Source organism: Diadema antillarum, unplaced genomic scaffold, assembly GCF_040938485.1.
Source record: "Diadema antillarum isolate AM-2024a unplaced genomic scaffold, OU_Dant_1.0 seq00001280_RagTag, whole genome shotgun sequence".
In the NCBI taxonomy this organism is placed as follows: domain Eukaryota; kingdom Metazoa; phylum Echinodermata; class Echinoidea; order Diadematoida; family Diadematidae; genus Diadema; species Diadema antillarum.
In genome coordinates, this window is record NW_027272060.1 from 281,959 (window position 1) to 290,430 (window position 8,472).

An 8,472-nucleotide genomic window follows, 5' to 3' on the forward strand; every position below is an offset into this window, starting at 1 on the left:
GTCGTTGTTGTTGTCTCTCTGCATTGTCCAAGCTCTGAGGTCACTCCTCAGTACAATCAGTCAAGACACAAACAAGTTTGCAAACGAAGCAAGACAGTGCGTCTCTATTATTGATCTGTGATGTCTGTCTGAAGCCAAATTCAGACGCAAAATTTACCAATTTTCCGTCACACTACTCATTTTCGATTTCGAGTTTGATTTCGATTTATTCAACACTTTCATTAGAAATAGAAGAAAAAAGATACAGAGAATTGACGCCATACATTAACAGAGAAAAGAATTATTACAATAAGCAGCAGTATAATAATACTATACATTTGAAAGTGTTCAGCGACAGACAGAAAGGCTATGCCTTGTGTAAAAGTATTGTCCCTGTACGATTTCTTTCATAAAATATCAAAATATTGTTGATTTAAAAACATTACTATAATTTTTATGACAGTACACACATACATACGCACACACACACGCACACACTGACATATTTTGTTAAGAGAACAATTTATCATACAATTTCAGCACACTGATTTATAAAATTCAGTCTTAATTTTCTTTTAAACATATTCAGCGACGAACTCTGTCTTATTTCAAACGGTAAGATATTCCAAATTTTGGGTCCATGAAAAAATATAGAATTATATGATGACATGGTTACTCTTTCTTTTCTTATTATAGACGAATCTCGGGGAAATTATTGTGTGTGTGTGTGTGTGTGTGTGTGTGTGTGTGTGAATGGTTGTGGGTGTGTTTTCACGTACTCGAAATGATTGTAAAAATTCAGATGCAAGGTTACTTGAAACAACTTCGTCATCAGATCATCACAAACATGCACTGTAAGGGTATGAACTCTAGCCTATAGATATTGTACAAATTCACATTAATTTTGATGATGTGTATCAGTCCCTAATAAGCATACCAATGAGGCAGGAGCGTCGATTGGGGGGGGGGGGGCAAACATATCATTTGCCCAACCCCCATAATTTCCGAGAGGTGGATCTTTTTTCTTTTTTTTGATAGAAAACGGTCCAAATATTTCACCCAAAGTGTGCACCAGATTGTTGAATTTCAATTCTGAAAATGCAAAATCTCCCTCGCGGGGGATACCCCCTCCCACATCCTTCTCCGTTTTGTCCTTTCCCGAAGAGTTAGTACACTTTTCGATTTCAGATGGCAGATTTCCAAATATTTTATCAAAAGTGTACACCAGATCTCTCACTTCAGTTCAATCAACCCTTTCCACACTTGGCTTTACTTTCTCTCCATTTATTCAGTACACTTTTGGGATCAACAACTTCCCAAATTCTACCAAAAATGACATATTGTGTTAACGGGATATTTTCATTAGAATTCTAAAAATGCATATTTAAGCTCCCTCGTATGCAGAGGCGTCGATCCTGGAGGGCAAGTGGGGGCAGTTGCCCCCCCCCCCCCCCCCGCAAAAAAAAAAAAAAAAAAAATGGGTGAGGAGGAAATCATCATCCCCCCCCCCCACAGTCTCCCGAGGTGCGGAAAATATTCTTGCTTTTTTGATGGAAACTGTCCAAATATTTCACCCCTATTCTGCAGAAGATTGCTGAATTTCCATCTTCTGAAAATGCAAAATTTCCCTCGCGCGTGGGAGGGGGATACCCCCTCCCACACCATCCCCCGTTAGGTCCCCTTCCATACACTAGTACACAATGATGGGAGATTGGCAAATTTCCGAATATTTCATCAAAAAAGTGTGCACTTCAATTTCCAACAAATTCAAAGTTCCCTCACGTGGGAAAAAAAAAAAAACCTCTTTTAATTTACCCCCCCCCCCCCCCCCCCGCTCGGTTCCTATTCTGCTTTCCATAGATTTAGAACACTTCATCGAATGTTCCGTCATAAATATATATACGAGACTTTTTTTTTTGGGAGGGGTTAGGGCACACCCCTTTCACACCCTCCCTCTTGCTGTATAAGCCTCCCCTCCGTGCGTCAATACGATTGCACTTCATTACATATTCCATCAAAAGTGTTTACCAGGTCAGATCGTTCATTGAGATCATAAAGATGCTAAAGCTCCCTAATGTGGGAGTGGGATAACTCCGCTCCCACATCCTTCCCCCGCTTGGTCTCTCTCCATATCACACATACTTGCTACACTTCTCTGATACAAATTTCGAGATATTCCAACAAAAATGTACGCCAGGTCTCTCTCTCCAAAAAACACAAAAAAGCAAACAAACAAAAAAAAAAGCCCAACAAAAAAACAAACAAAAAAACAAACAAAAAACCCCCCAAACCCCTAAAAAACAAAAAAACAAACAAAGAACAAAAAACTAAAGCTCCCTCGAAGATGAGGGGAATACCCCACCCCTTTCCAACCCTCCCGCGAGTGCTGGGTCCACCTCCATATACCCCGCATCGCGGGGACAGTCACCAGAGATCTTATCTTTTTACGACACACTTTGGGATTGACAATTTTCTGAATATTCTCCAAGAAGTGTGGATCAGATCATTCTATTTCATTTCTAAAAGTGCAAAAGCTTCGTCGTGTGGGAGGGGGTACCCCGCCATCAACTCCCATACAGTTAGTACACGCGGCATAAGAGCTCTGATACCCCCATTTAGTCATTCACATTTCTGCGAATATCTATTTTTTTTTAATTCTTTACCTTTTGAGAGGAAAAATCCAAAAATTTCACAAGTTTGCACCAGATTGCTGAATTTCAAGTCTGAAAATGTAAAATCCCCGCTCATGTGTGTGTGTGTGTGTGTGGGGGGGGGGGGGGGGGGGATATCCCTCCCCCTAACCCTCATACACACATAATCACTACTATATTGAATGTCGTCATGAATAGACCCAACTTACAAAAGGTTTCAAATTGATAGATATTACAGTCATGTTCCCTTACGGATCTAGAGTGAGCTATACACTGGCCACCAGTCCTTACTAAATGTATGTCAATAGATGGGATCCAGTTTGCATTCATTAGCTGCTTCTGTGTTGAGCAATCAAAGAATCATACTTCAATTCACTGAGGTATGCATGAAAGCTGATGATGTGAGTAGGCCCTACATCAATACTTCTCCTGTTGGTCAAACTTCAGACAGTACACCAGTTTACTGATGCATTAACCTCTGTGGATTATGTTCCCTGGGAATTACTAATAAGTGAGTCAAATCACCCATTCCTCTGTAGTACAGTGTGCACCATTACTTGTTGCTATGTTATGCAAACATCATGCAAGCTGTAAGGGCATCCCTAATAACCTTTGTTATTAAGTATGTGAGCAAGCTAGTTTGGTTTAAAGACAAATACACACAGACTAGACATGATTCATACAACTCCATAACCTGCATCTAGCTTCACCAAGTAAGGGATACCAACACATTACACATTCTAGAATTAGCTGAATAAATTTGATTTATTCAAAAACAAAACAAAAAAAGCACTGGGTAATACATGAATGAATATACTGCCAAGCGGAAGCATAAATTGTTTCAATGTACATGTACAAAGCACAAGAAATGATTGATGCACATTTTGTTTTTCTTTCTTTCTTCACTCCCCCTCTTTGGTTTGATTTACATCAAAGAAAAATCTTCATCTGAAACACATAACACAAAAATAGATGCTAGTTGTGATACACACACAACAAAGGAATTATACACAGAAATTATCATGGAAGAAGGGCATGAGTACAAGTACCCTGAAATTCATCCTTTAAAGGGACATCGCAATGCAAATTCATGTTGACTTGTATTGAGTATTATAATACCCAAATTGTCAATTACGAGGCTAAACTAAAATCTTCATATATGTCATATACTTCATTGTAAATTCTATTTTTTTTTTTCAGATTTCTTGGATATGCCCAGAAAAAAAAAACAACTTCCAGACTAATAATGTGCCAGCAGCATCATCAGTCAATCATTGCCAATGTACACATATGATGAACAAAACATACGACTGCACCTTCCCCCAGACCGAGCGTAACAAGTATGCTTCTGTGTACTGTCTTTTGTTAATCATATTAGTAACGTAGAAACAGCAGGCTATGCTCAGTCTGCGGAAAGGTGCATAAAAGTGTCTTTTATTAATCATTTTAGTACTTTAAAATGATTGACAGGTGATGTCACTGGATGAATCTTTGTTGGCACGAATTGTCATTATCGTTTAGCCACATAATATATGTGATGTTGAAGGTATCATGAACCAACACTCTATAGTCAACTTGCATTTGCATCACATAATTCCTTTAGTTTGCTCAGCTTTTTCGTACTGGTACAATATATGCTGTGCCCTGAAATCAAATAAAGATTGTCAGAAAAACACAATAAGAGTGTATGTTGGGGGGGGGGGGGGGGAGTCTTGTCAGTATCACAAAGCAATATAATCTATGAGGATATTCACACAGAACAATATTCAGGCAATAGTACAATAATAATCATTTCTTTCCATGAGTGTTTTCATTTTATATGCGTACAATGTATTTATGTAAAAGTTTTGTATAACAGGCTTGGATCATGTGTACAGCAGGTATAATTATTACAAAGTGCATATTGGCATTGCTTATATAAATCTGTATGTACAAAATCATCTACCACTCTCAGCTAATATTCAACATATCTTCAAATGAAATGGTGTAAAACTATAATATATATTTCAGATAATATACACCATAAACTTATACTTCAGTTCTCTCCTTCATTTCCTGTTTTTTCCTGGTCATATTTTTGCCACATGATTATATCGACTCTCAATCTCAGAACTTGATAGTGTGGTTACATGTCTTTGCAACAGAAAACAGACAAGATAGAGAGATAGAAGTCATGAACTAGGCAATGCATGGCGGAAACATTTATCAATATACAAGAATAAAATGTCATTTGGCTGTCTGATATCACATAAATACATGTAAAGGTTTTATATCCCTTTCTCAAATGTCAAAATTTCGCACAATTGAAAACAAACGTCTCCCAACATCGTGTATAAAATCCTTATACAGTAATACACCTCAGAGTTTAAAAAGAAAGAAATGAAAAGCTAATCCTATGTCACTTGAGAATATATTCCACTTTTGTATCAAGAATAATGGTTGGAATTTTTTCAGGGTGTAAATAAATTCACAGGAAATCTAGAGAGTTATCGCTCCATCATAAAGAAGTTTCCAGTTTTATTATTCTGAGGAAAGGTCTGAATTACATACCACTGCAATATACTGGCTTACAAAGGAGTCTTATTTTTACAGGGTTGCAAAAGGGACTCATAAACTTTAAAGGAACTGTACAGTACAGGTTGAGGTGGGGATTCATGTTTTAAACATTCCTAAGTGAGATAATGAGAAACCTCTTATAAAACATGAAAGAACCAGTAATTTTAAAAAGGATTCAATGTTTATTTGATGAAAATCGGTTTTCAAATGGCTGAGATATCCAAAAAAGTGATGATAATAATAAAAGGCGACAGGCCATGCCTTTTATTAGGATCTCTTTGTTTCACCTTGTTTTTGGATATCTCAGCCATTTCAAAACCGATTTTCATCAAATTAACTTTTGATATCCCTTAAAATTGCATGCTCTTTGACATCTCATAGAGTGGTTTCTGAATATCTCGCAAAACGTTAAAAGCTAAATCCTCACCTCAACCAGAACTGTACACACCCTTTAAGCTCCATAGTAGTGTAGCAAGAAATGACCTACTAGGCTTTTACATTTGCATCATAATCAGCCACATGACATTATGACCATAACGGTATCGAGCATGTATAGACCTAATTTCAACCAACATAAACCATGCAATTGAAGATTGTGAACACACTGTACCTGGCAATCATTGTGGTACAGGGCACTTCATTTTCCTTGTATTAAGTGTCAATCAGGTAACATTTACCATTTGGTCATGTTCATACATCATTACTGTGTTGGGTATACACAACGGAGAAACAAACAAACAGACAAACAAACAAGACTCCTACTCCACCAGAAAGGGAATGACTTCTGTCAGATGGCCAAACTGAACACCACGTTTTGCCATGAACACATCTGATGGCCTTACTGGTCATTTCACAGGATGTTTGGTATTCAGCTATGTCCTCCATTCTTCTCCGCCGATTGTTGCAGTTAGTTATAACAGTGCACTCCCAAACTTGTTCTATGTATTAGAGTTCAACGCTGGCTATCCACAATAAGGCTAGCATGATTGCAAATCCATCACAATTTCGAACAGTGTCTGCAAGAGCTTGTACTTGGAACACTGAAGAGGATTAGGTGAATGTCAAGCATTGAGGAAAATGACAAACAAAACAACAAACAGCTTGAAGACTATCTGACACACATAGTAAACAGACTTATAAAGGTAGTTGGCCTAAAAACAGAATGCCATTCATCTGGTAAACACATCACAGCATATGACCATGAAGAAAATGTTGAAAACATTTATAAATAGAATAAAATGCTTTGAACTATTATAAGACACCTGGAAGCCCTACAGATGTAACACAAAAGACAAAACAGGACAACCTTCTTCTAAAAAATGAAATCAATGAAATCAACAGAGTACCGTTGTTTGCCTTGGCTATCATCAAGGGCATATTATCAAAATTTGGCACGTAGCATCTCCTCTGATATACGATCTCAAGAAAATTCCAAATGCCTGTAAAAGAGGGAAATATGCTCAAGAGTACATCAATTCAATAGAAAGATCACAAAAATAGCACGAAAGCATCTATCAGCAGTACAATGATTAAAGTGCAAAGCCTCTCTATATCTAAATCAATGTTAATAAACGGAGCAAAATCATACTGACAGAATGATAGAAGTCTAACTGAAATCAGACGTAGAATGATAAGGTTATGGAATCTAGAGTGTCCCGTTCCTATGGAACATTTATAATGCTCACATCTGCTCATGCAATTAAAACAAGGTGATGAAATCTTTGCAACACAAGCCTACCAATTGCTTTGCACACAGATCTTTTCAAAAGTTCCTTGTTTTACATGAAATAAGAGGAATTTTTGTGTCAACTTTTTGCTACCTTTTAGTAGTCTTACAATGAAGATTTTAAGGGAGGGATAGGGCCATACTTCTCAATGACTGAATGAAATCATGATTTTACTATTTTTTTTTCTTTTCTTTGTGCACATACTACTAAGAAAGCTGTGAGGAAAACCCAGGGAAATGAATGTGTGGAAAAGAAATGATAAGGAATGGTTTCAACACTATGGTATTGACAATAAATACAATTTCAAAGATTTGGCACTTGCTAAATCATCATTATCAGCGTCTTGGAATATACACGCTTGGTTGGCTGGAAACAGTATAACATAAAATTAGAAAAAAAAATGACTAAACAATGTTGTAAACATGGAATATTGGCTATGTGGAAATGTTCTCATTTGTGCTCGATATTAACATTTAAAAAAAAATCAAAACATACAAATATTTTGCTCCCCGCATTTAATCTCCTTGAGATTATAACATTATTTGTACAATGTAAAATGTAAAATGTGATTGTGGTCTCAACAGTGATATCCAGATAAACTGGTTATTATTGCTGTTGTGCCTTTTTTTCCTTCCTTTTTTTTTTCAATTGGGGGAGGACCTGAAAGAGAAGCTTATTACATTATATTAATTCAATTTCAGCATGTTAACGTTTTGGCCAAGAAGAATCTGCAAATATGAAAGCAACATAGAGAAGATATTATTGTAAAATTTCTATGTTTTCAAACTGCCAGACTTTGCCTAACAGTTAAAGGGGATGGCTAATAACTGATCAGTGGGAATCAGTGGTAATGCTGGGGGATGATTGTTCCAATCCTCTTGGGATTCATTTAAGAGAACATTATATATCTATTGTTGTGTGAAAATTATTTGCTTTAGAATGGTCGCATATTCAAGTAATGTGCAGTTAGTAGCTGACGATCGCCCCGTCACTGTACAGGCATGCTAACCTGGAAACATTAAACTGCACATTACTTGAATATGAGACCATTCTGAAGCAAATAATTTGCACACAACAACAGATATATAATGTACTCTTAAATGAATACCACAGGGATTGTAACAATCATCCCTCAGCATTCCCACTAATTCCCATTGATCAGTTACTAGCCATCCCCTTTAAAGTCTTTTTCTTCAACATCCTCACATACCAAGTATTAAAGTCCACATTTTCATTTAATCTGAGAAAGTCATCCTCAGCATGTAAACAAGCAATGCCACCACTGTGATAAACATAACTCTCTGATGTTATCATATCACTTTTGCAGTAATTGTACAACTATTCCCTATATTCCTTCAAAGCACATGCTCTTCTGTTATGCTCCTACCAGGGAGTTTCAATGATGGAGCTGAATAAATCATTCATGATACCATTGCTATGTGGGGCAGTAAAAACTTGTAACTGAGCAATCTGCAACAGCAGATCATGCAATGTAACAATGACAGAAGATTGAGGGATAGCTTTCACATATTTGTCATTGTGACAACAGCGTTTTCTTT